We start from the raw sequence: 26,265 nt of genomic DNA on the forward strand, positions 1-26,265 counted from the left end.
TTAATAAAACATTCAAATGCTCACCAAGGCAACATTTATTGTATAAAAAATATACACTAGGAACGTAACCATTCCACCCTCTAACAGGGTCTTCTTTAGACGAGGATTCACAATTGTATAGTGTCCTAGCGTGAGTTCCGTTAGGTCATGTGGATCACTACTTAACTCCGTTAATGGCCTCGAGTTAAGACTTGTCTCTATTTGTGACAATAACGTGAACTGCTCATAAGTGAGCAATGTTGAGCTCATAACCCTTTTCAAGCGATATTCACTGCCTACACTGACATTTCCCATACTTCACCCCAGTGTGCTGCTCCCGGTGCATTGAAATTCCATTGTATGCCTTGAGGCCGTAACATCTGACACCGATTGGACTTGCTCTTTTTGTCGCATGAATTGAAGTAGCTTTTTCAATTTTCTGTTTGTCCCTACGAAGTTCGTTCCGCAATCGCTGAAGATCTGGTTAATTTTGCCACGTCTGGCCACAAACCTACGTAATGCAACAATGAATGTAGGCGTTGATGGATCATTTACAGCTTCCAAGTGAATTGCTTTGGTGGCAAGACACACGAAAAGGGCAACGTATCCTTCGGTGATTTTTGAAGACCTGAGTTGGTAACTCTTTATGGAAAATAGGCCCCAGTAATATACACCTGTATTTACAAATACTCGGCCTGGATTGACGCGAGGGACTGGCAAACTACCCATGAGTTGAGATGTTGTCAACTGTTTTTCCTTAAAACATTATTTGTACTTGAACACAATTTTTCGAATTATGTCCCTCCCTCGTATAATCCAAAAACGTTGCTGTAGGACAGCAAGAAGCAATTGTGGTCCCGCATATAAATGTTTCAAATGTTCATGTTTCAAGATGAGCTCTGTAAGTTTATGTTCACGAGGTAACAGAATGGGATGTTTTTTTGTCAATTGTCATTTGTGCATTGTGTAAACGTCCACCTACTCTCAGAATTCCCTTTAGGAAAGGAGTCAAATTGAGTAATGGGTTGTTCGAAGGCAAAGGATTCCCTTCTTTCAAATGCTTCATTTCTGTAGGGAATGCTGTAATTTGTGCTTGTTTCACTAACACAACGTGTGATTAAGTTCGCGTGCTGAGAGGGGTCCAAACTGACGTTCATTAACACTTCGCTTGGTGTTATGCATAAATCTGAAGCACCGAGCCACTACTCGTTGGAGCTTTGATAGGACTGAATACCTGTTTACTAATAACTCAACCAACTCAACCGAAGATTAACACGACAAGACCCTTTCTCTCTCTCTCTCTCTCTCTGTCTCTCTCTCTCTCTCTCTCTCTCTCTCTCTCAAACTCAGCTGTTCCTGCAGCGTTGACCGTGTATGTACGAATGAAGGATTGATTACGTAACCACTGTGGACCGAAGAACCAAATATCGCGTTCGACCAGGGTTGAGGGAGAAATTCCTCTTGTCGCCAAATCAGCTGGATTCTCTTTACTCCACACGTAGAACCAATTCTCTGCAGGGAGAACATCGTGTATTGTAGCAACTCTGTTGGCAATAAATGTACGCCAATTAGGAGAAGAGTTTATCCAACACAACACTATTGTAGAGTCAGTAAATGCAAGCTTATCTGTAATGTTCAAATGAAGAGCTTCCTTTATTGTCTGCAGCAAACGTATGAGTAACACTGCAGAACAGAGTTCGAGTCTAGGGAGAGTCACTTTCTTCAGAGGCGCGACTCTCGTTTCGCTGGCTACGAGATGCACTTCAACACTGTCGTCGCTGTATGAAGAACGTAAATAGGCAGTGGCCGCATAGGCCCGCTCGGAACTGTCACAAAAGCGTATTAGTTCGCACGTTAGCGGTTTTGAAGACACGATGCGCCTAGACACCTTAATATCCTGCAACTTATGCAATTCCCCCGAAAACTTTGCCATGCAATTTCTAGTTCTGGTGGAAGTACATCATCCCAGTCAAGTTCAGATTGCCAAGTGTTGGCATGAAGATCTTTGCTTTGACAGTTACTGGAGATATCCACCCGAGGGGGTCAAATATTTTCGCGATGTCTGATAGCAATATGACAATCAGTTTTTGTCACCTACTTTTTATATCCTAGGTTTTCGTTATTTTATATTTTTCTGTAACTTCGTATCCGCTTGAAGCTTCGGTAGAAAAACACCGCGTTTCTGAACCTTTTGTGTTTTTCTGCTTTTGTCAACTTTTCCCCCTTTCGGTCGTAGGAGCTCGGAACCAACAAATGTGCTGTGATAAATCCTTCACTGTTTTTGAGCGACTTTTGTGCATTTGGCGACGGAAAGTCAACTTGGGAGGCCAATTACTGAAGGAACATGGTACGTACCGGATGAGGGTAGAACTATTCTTTTCACCCCATTCTAACGCAACACGTGTGCCCCAAGAAGCTGGACCAGGCAAAAAATGGACGCTTGACCACCAACGTCGTAACTTCAGATTCCCGCGCCTAAAAGTCAGTCCGTTGTATTCGAAGTTTCAAGCTGTCTTTATATAGTGGCAGAACGAACAAACACGTACAGTCTACCGCCAGTTTTTGAACCGACAACACCTCTGCGACAGTCGGAGTAAAGATTCGGGACTTTGTCTTTTTCTACCGCGCCGTGTATTTTAACCTGCGTGAGTGAGTGACAGTGACTAGTTGTACGAATACGCAGTGTTAAATTAGTGGCCTGTGCACTGGATTCGCGTTATTCGTTTTGTGACGAGGAACATTAATACCACAATGGCGGGCTAATCACGAGAGAAGGAGGGCCTGGGGTCTTCCTAGCCTGCATGAAGCCGACAACGCAGCAGATCATCGCTCAGCGTCGCGACGCCACACCACTAAAACGCCGTCACAAACACCACATCGCCACGAATAACGCCCACAGCCCGATTAGAAGCCATGAAATGATACCGCCGAAAGCCGAAGCCGAATCAGCATCCTAGAGTACTTCGACGCCGACGCCCGACGAGAATTCTACGGAGAGAGAGAGAGAGAGAAATTGGAAGATGAAGCGACACCAGCCCACACTTAGATCTACCGTCTAGAAGAGAGATTGAGATAATGAAGCGACACCTACTGCGTCTTGAGACGACGCCGACGTCCCGCGTGAGATTAGCAGCGAGAATCCACGAGTACCCCCGGTAAAGGAACTTCGCCCGTTTTTCGCCGTCCCCCGAGTAGAGAGAGAGACGATGCGAATCAATTAATCGCTCCATTACGAGGCCGACAAGATGACAGAGAGGCTGTTTTCCCTCGTCTATAATCGCCGTGATGTAGGAGCATAGAAGGAAAGTGTGTCAAAGAAGATTGCGAAGTGCCGCTACAAAGAAGTAGCGTGGGGAAGTGTTAGTGTGGCAAAAAGGACCGCGGATTGACGTCACCACGCCGTTTAGAGGACTACGGTAAACGTCGCTGAAACGTCTAGAACGCCGAGATGGTATAGTATACTACTGTTAATTTTCTATATGTGTGAGTGATCATCTACCCAAGCCTCCAAAGATCGGCCGTCGGACGAAAAGATACCAGTATTTAAAATTAAAAGTCGCAAAGGTATTAATTATAATTATTTCTCGCCAACATCATCTAAATTTCACGACAATTGCTAATTCGGAAGATATATTCACAGCATACTGTTGTTTTCCACGCTCTGCGCCGAGCTGTTGAGTAATAATGTTTATTTATGTCACCTTATATGCTTTACTCGGTAAATATTTGTTTAAAACGGCATAAATCGTGTATCTCTTGCAGAGATCACCTCTCAAGTTTGCTAAGGGAGGAAGTAAGTTAACTTCGTGCTATTTTTAATATATATTCATACATAAGTGTCTTCACTTTCCAGTCTGTAAACATGTGTGTCTTGCAGTTGATATCTAAGCCTAATGTTATTGAAGTTCCAAGGCGCATTAGTGATAATTCTACAACAATTATTTAAATGTTTTAATAAATTGCAAGAATAAAAAGTTTACGTGTCTTGCCCGTTGGCAGAATGTAATGAGCACGCGCAGATGAAAGTTTAGTATCTTTAATTCTAAGCACATTAACGTCTTCGGGCGCAGTTTAATATTCCTATGAAAAACTAAATATTGCATGGTGTCTAAAAAAGGGCCAATGTATTTATGTTAATGTAATTATTCCCCTGCAGTATGAGAGAGTGTGTGAATGCTTGAATGATAGTGAGGGGTTGTGTAATCTGTCTATTTTTGTGTGTTATATAATATACATTTTTGTTATTTATGATTTGACTATGATTTGTGTTCATACAAATAGTATACTAATCCTCATAACTGGTGGTATTTATATTTTAGTTCAACGTTAAGTCAGCAAAGCATTTCTGCTGGCTAACATCAATTATTATTATTATCTACATCTATTGATTATTATTATTATTATTATTATTCAATGTCACTTTATGCACGAGTCGGCTATTCGTCGGGGGTAAAAACCGATCCGGTCACACGTACCCTGGAATCAAAACCGTTAGCTGGGTCCGACACCTAGGAAGGGGACTTCGGTCTCCGGACTAAGTGTCAAACATAGGTCATGTAAAAAGCCCCGGTGAGAGCAATATGCCCTTGGTCAATTGTTCATGAGTTGTGGGTTGCGTCACGGATACTGCGAATTCGTCACTCGCTGGATGCCATTCGATCCCGAGTGCCTTTATATGTTCATTTATGCTCACATCTAATGGAAAGTTCGTTTCTCGCAAATGTACAGGGATTTAATTCAATACTTCTGATTTGTTCCGCAATTCGAGACCACCTCTTTGTAGAAGTTCACTTATTTGTTTTTGTGTTACTTGTGTTACTGTATCACTGACTGTCACTAGATTGTCTACAAAAAAGTCTCTCAATGTAATCGCCGCTGCTTCAGGGAAGTCTGCCTCTTCGTCGCGGTGGCTAAGAAAGGCGCACTAGCCGTACCAAACGTCAGTCTCTCTAATCTGAAGTCTCGTATCTCTTCTTTCGGTGACTTCCTCCACACAATGCGATGATATTCTGCATCATCTGGGTGTATTTTCACCTGTCGGAACATTTTGACAACGTCCGAAGTAAGGGCAATTTGATACGTACGAAAACGTAGCAACCTTGGGTCGTACAAGCAAATTATCGTTGAGGGAAACTCTTGTCGTCGTTTTCGCATTGGAGTCGTACACGATCCGTAAATCCCTTGTGGAACTGTCCTTTTTGATGACACTATGGTGTGGAAGGTAGCAACTGCTTTCTTGGGACACAGGTAATTCTGAATTCGGAATGACGATCATGTGACCCAAGTCTAGGTATTCCTGCTGCATACACTCAGCATACTTTTGTTGAGGTTGTGGATTCTTGACGAGTTGTTTCTCCACTTGTTTGAGACGCGGCATTGCTAGGGACGTGAAGCTCCCAGAACACCGATTTGTTCTCAAAAGGGCAATCTCACAACATAACGACCGTTGATGTCATATTCGTGTGTGTTTCGAAAATGCTGTTCACAAACGTTTTCTTCTTCGTTGTACAGTTTTACCGATGGCACAGTCTGTATTTCCCAGAAGCGCTGTAGGGTAGCGTCCAGATCACTACATGACGCATGATGTGATGACACTGCGCGTTTATTGCGCGGAACGTTAATTCTGCCCATAAGAATCCACGTAAGTGAAGTACTTATAGCCGTTGGTGTACCTACTGGACCTGCGACTTTCTCAGGTCTTAAAAGTAAGGGAACAATATCCGCACTGGGGTGTAAGGGGCGGCCTTCTTCTAAGGCGCCCAAAAGTCAACCTCACTTCCACGTAGTGCACCCTCGACTAAAGACTAACGAGGCTCTGGCGACTGGCATTATGACCAGTATAATTTTGTGTGTGTTGTCCTGTTTTTTGTCCTTGTGTGTGCTGAGTGCCCGTTTACAGCCTCAGCTTTTAACAGAAGTCAGAACATTTTAAGATTTTTAGTGATACAACGTTAGAGTTGTTATTTGTAATGATAAGGGGCTGGCCCCCATATAATGTGACGGGAGCAAAATAGCCTAAGTGCTGACGCTCCCAAAATTTTAAATTCAAATTCAAAAATTCAAATTCAATATCCGCACCAAATAAAATATCTATTTTCCCTGGTTTGTTGAAGGACCGGTCGGGAAGATCAAGGTTATATAGGTGTGTCCACTGTTGATCAAAAGCGAATTGCTGCTTGGGCAAATTATTCTAATCTTCTTCACAACGATGGCTTTGGTGGTGTACGTTTCGTTACCCTCATTTGACCTCAACTGTAGGTCCACCATGGAACGAGAATTACCGATACCGGTTGCTGAGATACCGGATATTGCAACACTGATGTGTTTCTCTCGAAGGCCTAATTGCTGACGACAGTCTTCCGTGACAAATGTACACCTAGAGCCCGTATCTAAGAGTGCACGAAAATGCTGAACGTTGTTGTGTCTATCCCTGACGCCCAAGACGGCTGTAGACAAGAGAACTTCCATCAATGGAATGGCTTTCTTCTTGTTGGCGATGTGGGACGTTACTTGCTGCGTAGAACTGGGATTTTTACGAGGAGAGAAGTGAAGGCATGTGTGGTGTTTTCTAAAGCACACCATACACGTGCACGAAGTACACTTTCCCACGTTACAATTAGATTTGAAGCAGTTGTAGCACAGATCATTCGTTTTCACGAAATAGTACCGATCTTTCACAGCCATTTGTTGATATTCTGACAAGTATGCAATATGTGGTGTTCGCGGCATTTAACACACACAGTTTCAGCACCTGTGTGATACGAATTTACATTCTTCTTCACTTGACGATCAGTGATCCTGGGAGGGGGTTTGCTGGACATTGGGAGGCTAGAGGTCACTGTAGACGCTGCAAGAGCTCTGGCACGCACATCCAGGAACGTAGTCAGGTCCTCGAACTTAGACACTTCTGCATTCTTCAGTGAAAGTTCCCACTGTTGCCGAGATTCTGCATCCAACTTGTCGGTGGTGTGAAAGACTAATATTGCATCCCAAGCCCCTACAGGAATGTCCAAAACCTTTAGCACACGCACACACTCAGAAGTGACGTCAATGAGCTTGCTTAACCCTGTGGCCGAGCTTGATGGCACACAAGGTTGATTCACAAAGCGTTTAATCGTGCTGTTCACAATCTCTCTCTTGTTTTGGTACCGCGAAACTAGTACATTCCACGCCTCCTCGTAGTTTGCATCAGTTATTGCGATGGACTGGATTAATAATGACGGTTCACCGTTTAATGCCGAATTCAAGTATTGCAGCTTCTGAGCACCACTGAGGTGTTTGTTGTCATGAACCGATGCCACGAATAAGTCCCGAAATGACAACCATTGATGTATGTCACCATTGAATTTTGGTAATGTTTGTTTTGGTAACCGAACGTCACTTTTCGCATCACTGTTCACCGCGACCGCGACAACGGGAGAAACTGCTTCCTTCTGTTTTTGGTACAGGGCTCCCAACAAGAACTCTAATCTGTCTTGCACCGCACTCAGTTCATCGTAATACTCAGAGAACAATGTTTCTTCGCACTGTTTAGCGTGATTCACAAGTAATGCACTACAGTCTGCATTTAGTTGAAGGACCTTGTCTATGTAGACTTGAAGTGTCGCACTTTCCAGCGTTGGTGAAGCTGACTTGTTTTCAATCCGAGTAACTTCCCGCTTGAGGACTGTCTTTGACACCTGTAAGTGCTCCATGTTGACTCGTCGTACAAGAGACGCGAAACGCATATGGCGGACCGAGGGTGTGGTACGTTTACTCTTCTTCTGACTCGTTGATTTCCCGACGACGAACTACCGGAATACGGCACGAATACTACAATTGCGACGCATCCGGCCCGGAGGACCATTTGTTGAGTGTCAGTTTCCAGAAAGCCTCGCACTACATTGGCTAACTGGCTAAACTCCACCCTGGCCCGAATTATCCTAAATTCGTCGGTTCCCGCACGGTGTCTGGTTAAGTAACAGACGCACAAAGACGATATATACATACATTTAATGTCTACAATACACATATACGAAGGACTATACAATAACAAAACACATATACGAAGGACTGTCCATTCGGCTGTAGAATGTCTCTACAGCGCACTTGTAACCGCGCGCGTGTGTCACGGTTCCTCTCACAACGACTCTCTCATGACGACTATTCTTTTCTCGTGGCAACGCCCAAGCAAAGAGCCTGGCTCAAATCTCGGGACGTTCCCGAATTTACTTGTGGGTAAAAGTTACCGTAATCAAGTATGCGGTAGGTTCCGCAGTTTCTTACTCCCACAAACTTCACACATGAATAACACACACATTATATAAAATCATTTTTCACTTGATGCTAATGGATATACACAAAAAAGGAAAATAAGATAAAAACACTAATTATATACATTGTTCACTGAACAGCTAGAAAAAATCAAAAGCATTCAGTCCGTGGTAGGTAGTTCTAATAATGAATTAAAATCTCAACTTGAAGCTTCCAAGGAAGAATTAAAATCGCTACTTGAAGCTTCAATAAAGAATTGGAAGCTTACAATGAAGAGATAAAATCCTAAATTCAAGCTTCCAATGCAGATTACAGTCTTAATATGAATTTATGAATTCTGAATTTAAGCAAGTTAATAACTGTATAGATATGCTGGCTTCTGATGTAACAACGAAACGTGTGTAACTTCAAATGAAATATTAAAACAGAAGTTGCAAGAAAGTATGCAAAATTATGACTGTAAATTATGAGGTATTCTTAATACTCACGATCTTCATAAGAAACAGATAAATGTAATTGAAGGTTCTTTGAAAGGTGAAATGGAAGATATTATAGGTAAATTGAATAATGGATTTGATTATTGTTGTTCGCAAGTGGAACCATTTAATTCTAAGCTTTCACAATGTTTCGAACTTGTTAATCAGTGAAATCATAATTTTAAGGGCTTTCATTGCGTGTTGATGTCCTTGTGAATAATATGCAGAAACCAGTCAATGTAAATTATTGTGGTGCTGATTATAATATTACAGGTACTTTTCATAACAAAGATTCTAATAGGAACTCTCAAGTTCACTGTTTTGATAATTTTGGAATTCGAAAATCGATAAGGTTAAATGTAAGTCGTGTTTCTAGAAATGGTCATAGACATGATTCTGGTTTTAAGCGATCCAGATGGAAGTTCTACTAACTCTACGGACACAACTGAAGTAAAGACCTTTTATGTAAGAGAACCTCACCATCGCAAGCAATCTAGTTTATAGAATGCCAGGAAGACACGAATAAACTCTAATTGTTCGTGTACGTACGAATAGATCTAATTGTATTTTAAACGAACACAGAGCTCAAACTGTGAATAAAGTTAATGTTTCCTCAAATACCATATTTCCTGATGCTACATCAAATATCTTACGAAGGCCAGATGACTTCCACAATAATGGGGGATATTGTAGTTTCAATTACATAAACTATCCTTGTACTTGTAGTTCTGGTTCTAATAATTATACTCAAGCTATTCAGACAGATCTGATAACACAGATCCAAAAATGAATAATAAACATAGAGCATTTAATTCTTATGATGATGTCGATGAGTCTAGAAGGAAAATATTTTAACGTTCTTAGCCTTGCACAAATTTTAATGGTAATCAACAGTCACTAGACATTCATGATAGTGCAGTTGTAAATAGAACAGGAAATTGTAATTGTGAAAATAATTTACAGGAAGATCGTAATGTACGACACGACTCGAATTTCTTGCACTTATACACTCGCCTCATCAAGTACTACGTTACCCTCCCCCTCCCGAACTGAGCCTCGGCTAAACGAAAAACCACGGTTAACGTCTCAAGACAGCCAACACTGATTGGAGCAACAGACACAGGTTCTTATCGAACTAGTGTAAGATGCAAGTCCTTGAGGCGAAGACTCCTGGATATCGAGAGCAAATTAGCTTTTCTTCTCGTTTTCCTTGCATTGGATGACGTCCTGTAATAAGTTGCAAGTCAATACGCAATACGCTTGCTTTACTTGAGAGCGTGAGCGACACCAATGCCCACGCCGTGATAGCCATGGAATTGTGAGGTGTGTGAATGCGTCAGCTTGGTGTGTTGTGTGCGCGCGAGGGGAGGGGGTGAGGTAGCGAGCAGAGAGACATGCAAGCGTTCATCGAAATTTCAGACTCACATGTCAAACTCTTAACCCACACTGCTGACATACGTGGAGGAGTGGTTAGCAGAGCAAACTACGTCGCCAAGGACACAGGTTCGATTCCCTGCCACCTGGGAATGGGTGTTCTTTAAGAGTGTCCCTTCATCAATTTCACCATATCGTCACTCATCTTCATCTTCGTGTTTAGCCAATAGTTGCAGAAAAGCGACAAAAACAAACAAAAGCAATCAATCAATCAGTGTTAATTCCCACCGATCCTTTTTTCATAAGTAGCACAAAACAAGTGTCGGCATGAACCCCTCCCGCTAATTCTTAAACATAACTCGGGTCTTCTAATGGCTGTTAATATATTTTTAAAAAGAGAAGAAGAAAGCACTAATGATTTCCCACTTACATTCATCTCATGACGAAAAATTTGTAAAACGTTTATCAAGCAACTAACATACAGACCTCTCCGATGTTGCTGTTGTAATAACGTCCCTCGTAAACAAGGAGTTCGGTTTCGATATGTGGAGGCACATAGTGATTCGGTTCCCACTTTAACCTGTAGGTGCAGCACAGATTAGTCTGTCAGCAAAAAAAGTAGACTTAAACAACATATAAACAAACGAATTTAGCTGCTGTAATTATTAAAATTAATATGTGGTTAAAATTGCAATGAAGAACATTTTAAAATTTCATAACTTATAAACGAAGTAACGCTAATAATGGAATATAATGCAACTCAACATAAAAAACTAATTTTGATTTGATTTCGTTATTTAGCGTAAAATAAAATAAATCAAGATCAACCAGTCAATGCCTTCTTATATTTCAGAAAAAAAAGAGCCTAAAATTTCCAACAATCCTCCGTGACCGTGCTATCTAAGGCGCTGCGTGACAGCATGGGTTCAAGTCCGCCTAGGTTCAGTCTCTGGGTTCTCGGCCGGTGTTCAGGACCAGTGGCAACTCATCATCGTGATGAAATTGGGGAGCTACGAGTGAATAGTGTAACATGAAAATCTTCTCTAACGGCTGAGGGTTCGACGTGCCGACTCCACGTCACCCCATTACCGGTTGAAGATCTCCACACTTCTAGGTAGGATTGTGGGAAGGAGACTGGCAGTCAGAGATAGATCAAAGCCCTTCCAGGGCTGTAGAGCAATGGAATATGTTAAAATTTCCAACCTTTTGTTTTGAATTCGTTTTCAGTTTTATTGGTTACCTAAGTATATATTTAAAATTTACAATGACACACACTTCTACTATTTACCCTTGACCAGACTTTCAGATGCCTTCTATCTCTCTAGAAGCTGGCATCTTTTTTTATTTAACGTCGTTTCTCTCTACCACTCTTGCCCAGTCGCTAGAATAAAAATGAACGATTGTTGGGTGAGATTTGTGAAAGGACACTCCCAATGGACATGCCTATGTCCTATCTGAGACTCGAACCCGGAAACTTCGACAACGAGATGGTGAAGTGAGAACTAATGCAGCAAAGGTTTTTGTGATTTTATCGTCGCTTTTCTATCTCTAATGTTAATCTCTACTATGAAAAGGATGAAATGATGGAATGACGATGCACAAAAACATTCATGACAGACCAGGGTTCGAACCTGGGTCCTCCGGCTTGGAAACGCATTACGTTTTCCTCTTGTTTTCAGATGTCTTTATTTGGCTCTAATTCCCCTACATTAGTTGTAATAAACATATTTCTTGTAGCAAGATGAACATGTCAAGTGCTGTTTTTGAACTGACACACAATTCATCTAAGAGATTACGTGTGCGAGCGAACGCACAAGCACACAAGAACACCAGAGAGACACATTTGTCACTCATAAATCGTAACTCCCACAGATACACGTAGATTCATTTCAGTGTTGCATTTGTAAAGCCGCACTTCTTTCCTAGTATGGTGACATTACAGTGGAAAGATCCTGTAATTAACTGTAGATTAGTCGCAATTAGTAGATCGAATGAAGTTGTTTTCAGATAAAAAAAATGTTTTATACTTGATGTATTGTTGCCGGCACACATGAATAAAATCAGAACACATTTACGGGTGGGCACAAGCAAACTGATATTTATATATGTGAATATATCTGCAACCGCATCACTAATGTATTTGTGTTTTTGGTTATATAGAGTCACTTTTCTACCACTTCTGGCTAACGCGACGATCAGGATGAGTAATAATTAAATGAAATTGACGAAAGGAACTTCACAAATACATCCATGTGCAGGCCGTGAATCGAACCCGGGAACGTTGGTGGCAAAATCGAAAATCAACTACATACGTAATGCCTTTGGCTGTCGAAGAGAAATCCACGCTTCACAGTGAATATCAGCAAATCTAAAAAGAAACCTTCCCCTTCCTCCTGTAGGTTGTGTCTATCGAGTTCGTTCAAGGTCTTGTTTGAATCGTGTTCAAGCGATAAGCAGGTTGGCAGTGTGGATGGAAATGAGGCCTCGGACATGTTTTCTTACTAGCAGGACTGCCTTCCGTAGCAGGGCATTTCTGATTAGATGTAGGAGTTCTTTCGGAGTTGGCTGTACGTACGTGAGGAAAGATAGACATTTGAAGTTAAATGAATTGACTTCATTACAAGTTCTCAGTTCGAATTGGAACTCAATCTGAAAGAGAATACTTGGAGCAATAAAATTCAACGTTAGATCTGATAGGGGTGCCTTCTAATAAACGATTGCAGAGCATTCAGTATTGTTTCACAAATAGAGCAGCTTATTCGTTTAGGACACACAAAAAATATTTCTGTTCTTAGTATGATTTTGTAAATAATTTATTCAACAGCTTTCTTCGCCTGATGAAGAATATCTGTTATCTGTTTTAAGGAATCGAAAATATGATGAAGGTGTGTATGAAAATTTATAAATATTTTTATTAAAAATACATTCTACATACTGTAATTCAGTGGACAATCCGAACGATGTAGATGTTACAAAGTTGATAATGAGCCAGTTGCCGGATAATGTTGGAACAATATCACTTGTTATAATGGTCAGACGGTGGATCATCTTACAAATATGTTTCGTAAGTTAGATGTTATCAGAACTAGTAGGAAGAATCTTATTTAGTTATTTATTTATTTATTTGAAGATTTGAATTGCGACAAGTCTAATAAAGGTCTTAAGAAGCGTGAACATCAAAGATTAATTGTAATGCAAGTAAATATTCAACGAACAAGAAATACTAGTACTTCTGCTACTCAAACTGTTCCTTCTGGTAATTTAGATGTCTCTATCGCAAATACTACAAAAATGTTAATCAGTCTTTGAGTTCGAGATATAATGCAAGTAATCCTACTAATTTTGGAAATTTCGGACGAAATAGAAATCACATGCTTCCTATGAATTTTACAATATTGGCAGGTTTTACCGTAATAATAATATAAATACCCCGAATGAGAATTCCAGAGACGGTAATGGTCCTAATTCTAAGCAGCCTAAATACAGATTTTCTAGGAATGGTTATTCTAATAATCTCAGATAATTGTATCCCTCTGCTTATGAAAACTGTTCACCACAAAATCGAGATGCACCAATGGTGACTGACACAGTAATGAATCAACCTAGCAATAAGCAAACTAATAAAAATGACGACCTACTAGCGTAGGTCCAAATTTCGCTCAAAATCCATTTTCTGGTTGTCGTCCTTTACAATGTAATGATGCCAGACCACATCAGTTGTAAATACAGTAAACTTTAAATTAAGATGGCAGTCAGAAGAGTCGATTGATGCATCACTTTTATTGTTTTTGACGCTATGCGATATTCGACTGAAAATGCATTAAGTAAATTGCATTTTTTTTTTGCTTCGAGGAAGAACCTGATTGGGTTATTAACTATGAAGATATTCCTGTACCCTACGGAAGTTCCAATTATACATGGAATTACATGTCAGTTGCCAATTATTTGTGTTATACACCGTAGATTGCGGTAGCCGAGCAAATGCTATGAATTATGAAGTTTGGTACAAGATATCATCATGCACTGGTAATTTTACGTTGGACAAAATGAATGAAATTCGATTATCTGGGTTCGCTGTAGTTTTTCTTGACAGAAAACTTAGCTTTAAGGTACATCTTCATCACATGGTGTCAGCAAGTATGAGAATGACAGGTTGGGTCATAAACAAATGGATATGGCTGAACAACTTTCACCTTATTTTATTTATGTACGTACATGGTATTCGTCAAACCCATTCTAGAATTCAGTACTGTGTCATGGAATCTTTCCTGTAGTATTGGAGAAAGTGACACAATTGAGAATATACTAAAGACATTTCTTTCCTACTTACATTTTAGATTTAAATTGTTGAAATTATTTTATAGTTATGACAACCTATTGAACAAATTAAAACTTGAATCCCTTTCATCAAGAAAAAAGAGAAATGATCAGAAATTTGTTGCAAAAATCTTTCAAGGTTTTCCTCTGTCCAAACGCTTTTATCCATAATATTTATTCTATTTACGCCAAATCGTATGAGAACAAAATAGTCGTTATTAACATGTAAAGATTATAAAAACAATGATTTTCTAAACTCTGTGGTCAGTAATTATAATGATTTTCACCGATCCAAAAGATCAATTTTACTTTAATGTATTCATCAGGTATATTTTAGTGTATTCATCATGTATACTTTAATGTATTTATCGTATACATTTTAATATAATTTTTAATGTATTTTGTATTTGCATTTTACATTTACGTTTGTATAATCAAACCTTGTATCATAAATTTGTAACTTACATATCTTTACATGTATACGTACTACTATACTAAGGCTCTTCAGCTGTTTCTTCAGTAGAATAATATCAGCATAAGTAAATAAGACGTGCAAAATGGTCGGATGTAGGACAATAAATATTCAAATTAACAGTGAATAATTTCCAATGGAATTTCTCATCTTAAAGGAAATTGATGCGGATATTATTTTAGGTGTTCCTTTCTTGCGAAGATATAAAGCAATTGTTGATTTCAGGAATCAGAATATTAGTTTAAGAACTTCATAAGGAAAGCAAGTATGTACAACATTAAACAAAAGGAATCTAGTTTAATAAGTGTTAAATCTGATAAGCTCGTGTCTGGTGTGAATCATGATACAGACATAACGGAAAATGAACTCCAGTCATGTAGGATTTTCAAATATGTACATATGTTAGATATTGAAGCTAATTACACACCTCCCGCAATAATATTTAAGAGAGAGTATTTGAAATTGAAGATATCAATAATTCACAAAAACGTGATTTACTTTCACTATTATGGAACTATCATGAAAAGTTTTCTGATAAACAATGACATGCCAAGGTAGAACCATGTAAGGTACAGTTAGACAATGAAATACCTATTACCAAGGTACCTCATCATACACCGATTTCTAGGACAAAGAATTTAGAAGAAGAACTCACCAAATGGAAACGATGGGGTATCATATATCAGGAATCTTCTTCATATTTAATTCCTTTACACATGGTTTCGAAACAAGGTGGTTTATGAAGACCAGTAGTGGATTTTAGAAATTTGAATAAGCACGTCATCAGTCCTCAAGTTAGAGTTGAACCAATTCATGAAATTTCACAACGTTTTTTGGGATCAAAATATTTTTCTTCTATTGATTTATCGTGTGGCTATTTCCAGAATCCAGTAACTCCAGAATAACATCCCTACACTGCTTTCCCATATCGTGGTAGGCAGTAGCACACGATCTACAGTCTCCGTTTTTCAAGACAGAATGAACAAAATATTCACTAGAGGATTCAATGAGTTCGTTGTATGTTATTTAAACGATCTCTTGATCTTTAGCAAAACTTGGCAAGAGCATTTAAGACACCTTAAAGCTGATCTGCTAAAATTGAAGGATATTAGCCCATCAAGTTTTCGAAGTGGAAATTTGCTTCTAAGAAAATTTGCCTTTCTTGGACACATCGTTTCTGGAAGTAAAATTAAAGTAGATAGTATCAAGAATTCAGCTATAATAAATTTCACAACACCAAATAACAAAATTTGGCTTTGAAATTTCTTGGGTTTAGTCAACTGGAGGATCAAATTCGTGAACAAATTTGCAGACGTTGCACATCCACTTTACGAAATTCTAAAGTCGGATATTCCATGGACGTGGAAGGAAGTGCATGCAGAAGCTTTTGAATGTCTACGTGATTTGGTTATATCTCCAGAAGCTTTTGCACAGCCTGATTCTTCGAGACCATTATAAATATAGATGGTTCAAAGAAAGATACTGGAGGTGTCTTATGGCAAATGGAGAAATATCAGACGACAATCCCAGGTTTATGCAATATTCGAGTACAGTTCTTCATGGTAATGAATTTACCTATATTATACATGAAATTGAATGTTTAGCAATTAATTTGCTTTTGATAAATGTTATATTTATGTAGCCGGAACTAAAATTAATTTATACATAGAACACAAGTCTCTTTCTCGGCTGGAGTCGGCAAATATATGGTATTTAAAACTTAAAGGATTTAATTATGATATTCACCATGTTTCTGCAGTAAATAATCAAGCGGCTGATACATTAAGTCGATATCTACATGCTACTACAGGAAATATTTCTTTATCAGAGTTGTTTATTAATAACATAAAATTGTATATTATTTTGGAAAATAGCTTAGAGTTCTGGAAGGAGTCTCAACATCGTGACGCATATTGTAGTGCTGTAATTCAGAAGATTAAGAACGGACATTTTTCCAAGTCTTGTAATACTCACTGTGTTCTGCAATATAGCGCTTTATTTTTAAAATGTGTTTCTGAAAGTAATTTGAGATTTGTTGTGTCTCTTTCATTAATACATATTACTGTTAATAATAAAAGTAGGATTAATTCCTCAGTTAAGGAAGTATATAAATAAGAAGAAGCTGCTAACTTCTATCTTTAGTGGTGGAATTCCATTAATACTCCTATTAATAATTCCTTAGTATAAAATTACATTATCTTTTCAAGGTAAAAAGGAGTTAAATAACTCAAGAAATGTTTACAAAGCTTAACTACTTTTCCCAGCAAATTCAATGTCATGATTTTCTCATATAAGCTATATAAACACACATGAATTATTAATAAAATAACCATTAAAAATGAAAATATAAAATAAATATTACATAAATGTCATGATTAGAAGGACATTTTGTGTACAGAAAGGTTTTCGGTAAATGTAGGGAATTATATTATTGACCAAAAATGAACATGAGTAACAAACAGAATTTTAATAATTCTATAACTTGTGCCAAGCTGTTTTGAAAAATTAAAAATATGATTTACATGTTTATTCTGCGAGCCCACATTATTTGATTTCAGTTGATTTGGTAGGACCTATTCCAAAATCTCAATGTTACACATTTATATTGACTGTAGTGGATATAATGCATAAGTTTCTTATATCATATCCTTTAAGGAAACCAACAACATATATAAGTATTTTAATAAATATAAACTGCAATATTTTTATCACTAGCCTGTATGTAATATTCTACTGTCTGATAATGGTTCGCAATTCAAGTCACACGAATCGAAAATTTTTGTGAAATAATTTAAAATAAGGCATATCAAAACTTCAGTTTATAGGCATATCACAACTTCAGTTTATTCTCCGTTTGCCAATCCCATGGAACGATACAACAAGGAGTATATTAGATAATTTAGACTTTGTTTAAGCAAATTTCATGTACATTGGTCAAAATATTTAAGTTTTGTATTAGGACTAGTAAGTAGCTTTGTATCTGAAGTAAAGGGATACACCCAAAATGAATAATTATTTTTACATTTCGAAATAAGAAATCCTGTTGATAAAATTGATTGGCCTGAGACATTGAAATCTCGTTTGAAGGGAAAATATAAAATTAAAACTAAAGGAACAACTCCCTCCCCCTTCCCCCGTGGCTCGACAGCCCTGTATGGGCCTTGGCCAATCTCCCGACTGTCAGTCTCCCTCACACAATCCTACATAGAGGTGGGGAGATCTTCAACCGGTAATGGGGTGACGTGGAGTCGGCACGTCGAACCCTCAGCCGTTAGAGAAGATTTTCATGTTAAGGGGGATCATGTCCCAATCGCTAGTTTGCACAGGACCTAATCTTTCTTTTATATAACCAAACCGAACTTTTTAAATCAGTGTTGCTAACCTAACGTAACTAAAGCTTTGAGGACAAAACAGTGTTGCTATTCTAACCTAACTCTTTGAAAAAAGCGAGCAGCTTAACCTATACTATGTCTCAGTTAACTCTATAGCAGGCAAACGAAATCAAGTCTGCGCAAGTAGTGACGCGAGACGGCTCCACCAATAAACACCTGAGAGGAATGGAATTGCGTGGAGTGGGGGTAAGCGACTGCCTTCCCGTGGCCAACCTTTTTGGTTCGGAGGGCTAATTTACATTTCAAGAATCACTGGCGGTCTACCTATCTTATTAGACCTAACAACGAGAGCCTAAAAAAGGAAGCAAAGGGCCAATACCAAAAAATTGGCATTTATTATTTTATTTTATTTTATTTTATTTGATGTGTTTATTTATTTACTTATTTATTTATTAAGTAAGTTTTGGCTTCAGTACTGTGGGCCTGGAACCTGTTTTAGGCCGTATTTCCCCAGTTCGTCATTAGCATCTTTTCATCCTTTTAATGAGAAGGTATTTTATTTTTTACATAAACATAATTACTACAATTTTATTCTTCCATAAACACTCATTTTAACAAAAGTATTTCACTTGTTGCTGCGCATCAGTAAAAGATAAATTACACAACTATTTTGTACTTTTCAGCAGTCAGTTCACTTGTTTCTCGACACGTGACACTGCATTCCGCCAATGAGTTTATAATGTTGCAAGTCATATGACGTTAATGCTACTCTCAATTTTTGGTTACTCCGGACGGAGAAGGCAAAGAATATTTACATATTTTATGGTTAATTATTATGTGATTCAACAAAGAAAGAAATTAACTGTTACAACAAAGCTCTTTTCCTGATACAACAGTTGAAAATACAGAGAGGTAAGTAATAAAATGACTTGTGACTATGCATAATAAAATCCGTATAATATGACATAGCACCGCGTGCTACCTCTCGCAGTTTGCTGGTCGACTGGTAGACCGCGGTTGACGCGTTGGCCACCCCTGCTATAGACTAACCTAGCCTAAATGTTCTAATCAGTGTTGCTAACCTAACATAGCTATAGCTTTGAAGACAAATCAGTGTTGGTAACCTAATCTAACTCTTTGAAAAGAAGCGACATGCTTAACCTAACAGGAGAGGGGAGCGGGAGGACGGGGGACATCGAAGGTGACCTATATCACTATAGACTAACCCAAGTCACATGATGATAACATGTTACGATCTAAATTAATCTAACTCGATGGGGAGGAGGAAGGGGGAGAAGAGAGATAGAAAGAGAGAGAGAAAGAGAGAGATAAAGAGGGAGAGAGAGAGAGAAATCACGTGATGATAACATATTACCATATAATTTAACCTAACTCGCGAATGTTTCTACCATTCTGTGAAGAAGAAGAGAAGGGATGAGAGAGAGAAAGAGAGAGTGAGAGAAATAGAGCAATTGTGTTGCTGTTTGTAGTATGAGAGAGAGAGAGAGAGAGGGAGAGAAAGAGATAGGACAACTGTATTATTGTGGAAGTATGAGAGAAGGGATAACAAGATAGAAGGATAGGGAGAGAAAGAGAGAGAAAAGTAAATAGAGAGAGCGAAGAGGTATTACGATATGTACTAACCTAATATAGCCGATGAATAAAGTGTAAGATAGGATGTTAAAGAGAGATGGAACAACTGAATTAATGTTTGACAAATGAGAGAGAGAGAGCGAGACAGACAAGAAAGGAGAGAGAGAACAACTATTACGATATGTACTAACCAGTGCCGGATCTACAAATCTTTGGCCTCCTCGCAAAATATTACCAATGGCCCCCTCTACATACCTACCTTTACACCCCCATATATATACTCTTATATATATATATATACATATATATATATATATATATATATACTATATTTATATATACACTGCCCCACAAAACTTTAGAAACTCTAACGAAGTAGGACTAAATGAAAGGTAAATGTCAATTCACCAAGTTTAATGAACATAAGGAAGGTACAGATGAACAATGCAACACAATTGAACACCAACAATGCAGATATGGTATACAGGGTGGCCAGAAGTTCAGTACCACTATAACCCTACATGAAAAGCTGGAATCTGAGAGGGCACAGGCTGTCAATACGGTGTGTAACCACCTAGAACAGACACACAGGCACGACATCTGGCCTCCATGCTGTGGATCAGTGTGGTTATCAAGTCTTGAGCAAGATGGGGCCATTCCTCTAAGAGGGCTGTCTGCAGTTCAGGAATTGTTCGTGGTGGAGGATTGCAATGCGCTATTCTTCACCCAAGAGCATCTCAAACATACTCGATTGGATTAAGGTCCAGCGAGTATGCAGGCCATTCAATACGGCAATGATTTCTGTCTCCAGATAATCGGACACAAGATGTGCACGGTGTGGGCGTGCATTGTCGTCCATAAAAAGTAAGTCCGAACCAAATGCTCCATGGAAGTTGTGAACACGTGAATGGAGAATTTCATCCCGATGACGTTGTGCCGTCAAAGTTCCATGTTCCACAATATAGAGGTCCGTTTTCCTATCCAGCATAATACCACCCCACACCATGATGGAACAACCTCCAAAGGATGGCCTTTCAACAATGAAGTTAGGGTGATATCGTGTTTCAGGCTCTCTCCACACGGATATCCGACTAGAATCAGACGATAGGCTGTATCGAGACTCATCAGAGAACATTAGTCGTGCCCACTGGTTTTCTCCCCATTCGACATGTTCCTGACACCATGTGTATCGCGCACGTCTGTGCTCCCGTTTCAATGGCACACACAGCACAGGCCTCCTGGCATACAATCCTGCTTTATTCAGTCGCCTACGAACAGTTTCACGACTAACACGTCATCCCGTAGCTTGAAACAAATTGTTTGCCAGTTGAGAGCAGGACTCTTGGCGGTTACGTCTGGCAGTGATTGCGAGAAACCGGTCATCAGCTGCTGATGTCGTCCTCGGATGGCCTCCTCCATGACGTCTACTGACAGTAGGACCATTTTTTAAGCGAAGCCACAACCTTGACACGACACTTTTATTCACATTGAATTCACGTTCCACTTCCATTTGGGACCAACCCATTTCCAGTCGTCCAATTATTTGACCTCAGTCAACATCACTCAGATGGTGTCTAGGATTAATTTCAAGTTGTCTACACTTGATATCCCACTCACGAACCACCACTTCACTGCCTGAGGACTGGGAAAATACTAGGCTGTGGTTTGCGCTGGCAGGCACAAGCTGTTAATCTTGGTTTATAAGGTGCTGCTCACGCGTTATAGAGGGCACTCGCACTGCCTGTGCTTATTTGTGTTTGTACATCTCTCATACAAGTGTTGAATGGGCACAACATCTCACCTATCCCACGTTGTACACAGTTGCTTAAGTTTTGTGGAGCAGTGTATATATTTGTGTGTGTGTGTGTGTGTGTAATTCTTGATCTCATGTTGACAAAGTCACATATAAGCCCCTTAACATTTCCTATAGAAAGTAAAGGCGTTAGGCTGGGATATCTGTGGTTTGGTCATAATAGAAACAGGTTAGGCCTAAGGGTAACCACATTTGTGGCCACAATATTGAATTCAACTCAATTTTTTTTAAATGAAAAATGTACATTTGTTACAGTCATGCAGTCATAACTTTTACCTGATAAAGGATAGGTTGAAGAAACCTTCATCACTGCATTTCTCGCGAAATTTTAGATTGACTGCAACCCTGAAACCCGAAAATTTTCCGGCTTTGTTCCTGCATAAAGCGGCTGTAGGGCCCACCCAGCCTCAAATCAAATGGTACAAGAGGGTGGGGGATAAGAACGGCCGCAGCGTGGTGCTGATCACATCACCTACAAGATGGCCGACATCGAAAATATGTGGGGCCATACCCTAAATATTCCTCATGGCACGGTGTTATATGTACAGGGAAGATACCTTTATCTGTATATATTGTATTTCTTTCTCTACCCTTGAGTAACTAATTTTATATTTTACACACGCATATACGACCCCTCTACTATGTCAATGGTTTAGGGCTCCCTTAAAGGCTTACTTGCCTCCGGGCCCCCCGCGCTGCGGGATTTTGCGGGTTGTAGATCCGGCACTGGTAATAACATAAGATAGCCGATCAATAAAGCAAAGAATAGGATGATATTCTTTAGTATAAATAATCCTTATGCATGCATGTGTTCCGTGTGCTTCGGTTAACAGTAGACTGACGGCTCGAATCGCTAGGCTGTTCTTGCTAATTACAAGTTCGTGAGTGTCGGGAGAAAGCAGGATCACGTGTAACGCATATGATATTTCTGAAGTGTCATCAACAAAGTATTTTTCTAGCGAAATGTCAACATATATCCTGCCTCATCTCACGTTCGGTATGGAATGCTGACTTTGCGAAAATTTCCCAAGTTCATAGTGGTATCCGATACACTCTATGACTCCACCGGGTGTCAAACCCGCAACGCTTAGAAAATTAAATGATATCGATGATTTATGTTTCTAGGTATAATAGAAAATACTAAATGCTTTGTTCTAAGGAGAACAGGGTTCGATTTATTATGGAGATATATTGAATAGTGATTCCAGTCACACTGTGTTTCAAATTTTGACTACTCAAGCTGAGCAAAAATAGAAATCTAAGGTATTGGATGTGGTGAATCGAAGGTAATATGTGAACGTTAACGTATTATATTATGAATCAATATAAAATAGCGTACAAAATGATTCCATGAAACCTGTTATTCGGATCTCCGGGCGGCGACTACTTTGGGAGGTCCCTGGACTAAGAATAAGATTAGAATATCCTGTTTGGAATACCTAGGAAGCTTGATAATATGATAAAAGTATGCACCGGTGAAACAGAAAGTAAACTTCGTAAGGGTATTAATATGTCTGAAAAATTTACAATTCATGATGGGTTAAAACAAGGAGATGCATTATCTCCATTGCTATTTAATTTTGCCTTAGAATATGCTGTTTGGAAGTTAAAGAAACTAAAGAAGGACTAAAATTAAATGGTGTGACTCAGTTGCTAGCATATGCAGATGATGTAGACTTATTAAGGGATGGTATAAATACAATTAAGAATAATGCTAAAATATATTTCAAAACTGCTAAAGATATAAGTTTGGAAGTTAACAAGGAGAAAACTAAATATATGCTTACAGGCAAAAACCAAGTGTTAGGTAATAATCAAAATCTAATTATTGGTAACAACTCGTTTGAACCAGTTTCCAAATTCAAATACTTAGGAGTAATATTAACAAATGAAAATTTTATTAAAGAGGAAATAAATAGTCTTAATTTCAGGAAATGCATGTTACTTCTCTCTTCAAAAACTTTGTCTTCTCGATTAATATCTAAGAAACTAAAAGTTAAAATATACAAAACAGTAATTTTGCCTGTAGTATTATATGGGTGTGAAACTTGGTCCCTTACATTAAGAGAGGAACACAAATTGAGATTATTTGAAAATAAGATCGTTAGGGAGACCTATATAATTTCTATTCATGTCCAGATATTATTGGAGTAATTAAATCAAGAAGGCTTAGGTGGGCAGGCCATGTGGCACGAATGGGAGAGAAAAGAGGAGTTTTCAGGATTCTTCTTGAGAAACCTGATGGTAAGAGACCTGTAGGAAGGCCAAGACGAAGATGGAGGGACAACGTTGAGATGGACCTAAAGGAAATCGGTAGGGATGGAAAAGAGTATATAGATCTTGCTCAAAATAGGGACAGATGGAAGGCCTGTATTGCTGCAGCCATGAAGCTTCTGGTTTAAGAAGTCTAAAGAGTTAGTTAGTTAGTTTAAATTTGTTTTACGTATATCAGTAATGCTCAGCCTCTCGCTTTGTTATGATATTTCATATATCTAAGTAGGGTGTATGCTAGTATAGAAAACGGTAGCAATAGTGTAATGAGGGCATTTAAATACACATTTAAAACAATCGGTATAAACGTTTTTCAGGATCCAAAACCTCTTCAGGTTGTAAAAGCCGACTCATGATTTCCAACCCAGGTGTTTATGACGTGACTGTGGTGTAATGTTGTGCAATTTCAGATTATATTTTTCGAGTTCAGTGACGTTTCTCCCCACGGGATCGCATCCGGCTGCCACCTGCATGTGTTCTAAACTGTGGCATCGCTGACGTGTTGCACCTGTGTCCAGAGTAGAAGGGTCATGAGAACGCTGGCGTTGTTGAGAGGCAAGTGTTCAAAAGGCAGGGGAGGATATTAGTGTGTGTGTATATATAAAGACGGTTGTGTCTTGAGATTGTCAGTGTCTTAGTCTGCTTGTCGAGACAAGAAAATATCTTGTTTTAAATTTATTTTATACATATAATGGACGTTTGGTCTGGATCTATAGTTCATAGTGGTATCCGATCCACTCTATGATTCCACCGGGTGTCAAACCCGCAACGCTTTTAGCACTAATGGACGATGTTTATGTTACGCAAAAGTTATTAGCTTAGAAAATTAAATGATATCGATGATTTATGTTTCTAGATATAATAGAAAATACTAAATGTATTGTTCTAAGGAGAACAGGGTTCGATTTATTATGGAGATATATTGAATAGTGATTCCAGTCACACTGTGTTTCAAATTTTGACTACTCAAGCTGAGCAAAAATAAAAATCTAAGGTATTGGATGTGGTGAATCGAAGGTAATATGTGAACGTTAACGTATTATATTATGAATCAATATAAAATAGCGTACAAAATGATTCCAAGATAGCTGTTATCCATAATATTATAGGGAAAACAAAGATAGAGACATGTGAAAACTAAAATGTAGTATGAAAAAGTAACTTCTGAGCGATTACATCGAAGATATTGTGGAGACAAGGGAGAGAAATCAAGTTGTTGTCCGGAATGATTCCAAGATGGCAGGAAGTGATAGAGAGAGGGAGAGAGACTAAGGTGTCGGATTGAGTGACGGCGATAATGTTATATATTGTAGCGTTCAGAGTAAGAGATTGTGTTTTATCTTAGTAAGAAATCGAACGAAGAAATAACTCCTATATTTCTTAGGTGATTATGAAGCAAAATTTGTTTATTGTGCATATCGACAATATTTCATATTGTTGGCGTTGGCTCTGATTTGGAAGAAAAAGATATAGACCTGAATTTATACTTTCTGTTACAATGAATTTATTTGTTTCAAAGTGAACAGGTTTGTCAAGTCGGAACATTTTCTTTCAAGACAGATTTTTATCTCAAAATAATTTATCAAAGTTTAAGTTACTTCTTCAGAATTGCGATATGTTCTCTGGTATTTGTTTGTCAAAAGAAGAGTTACTGAAAAGTTGTTTTTAGAAAGTTGAAATATTTTCTGAAAGACATTGAGAGGATAGTGGAAGATAGTTCTAGCTCATGTTCTATCTTACATATATTTTGGAAATCCAAAATTGGATGTGTTTTGGACATCACGTTTTGAACAAGATCTATATATTTTTTGGATATTCAGAATTGGATGTGTTTTTGATATTACGTTTTGGACAAGATTTGGGGACTTATTGGATATTTGGAATTGGACAATGTTTCTTTCATGTATAAGCTATATATTATAGATACCTAGAATTGGTCGAGTTTCAGGTATCAAGTTCTGGATATCCATAAACGTCCATTGGATATCCAGAAATAGATATCCATAATATCCATGGATCTGATTTGGACATTGTGGATATCTAATGGATATCCCTTGGAGATTTGTGCTGTATGGGTAAACGCCCCAGCTTGGCACCCCCGAAGACGGCGGCCCGGGTATTCGCTCGGCCCTTAACCAACAAACAATGCGTAATAGCCCAGTCAAGGAAGGACAAGAGACTTCGAATGTCGGGAATAATTCCGTAACAGCTAAATTTTGGTCAGTTGTTAGAACACTACTAGAAGTGTAAAATCCCAAACGTTCCTGCCCCTCCCTGCGGTGCTCCCCCAAACATCAATTTCGCAGACTCTCGGTTATTGACTTATATCTCCGTAACCAATGGATGTCGATAGGTAATCCATTTCTAGTTTTAATTCTCATTAGA

At 38.8% G+C, this 26,265-nt stretch overlaps 1 protein-coding gene across 5 annotated transcripts in view; it reads right to left on the bottom strand.

Annotated features, from left to right (window-relative positions):
- The window catches only part of Ca-alpha1D (Ca[2+]-channel protein alpha[[1]] subunit D), a 1,588,055-nt gene that overhangs the window by 23,183 nt on the left and 1,538,607 nt on the right, over nucleotides 1–26,265 (bottom strand). The window lies entirely within an intron of this gene.

The sequence above is a fragment of the Lepisma saccharinum genome, chromosome 2, assembly GCF_977018435.1.
Source record: "Lepisma saccharinum chromosome 2, izLepSacc3.1, whole genome shotgun sequence".
Lineage (NCBI taxonomy): Eukaryota > Metazoa > Arthropoda > Insecta > Zygentoma > Lepismatidae > Lepisma > Lepisma saccharinum.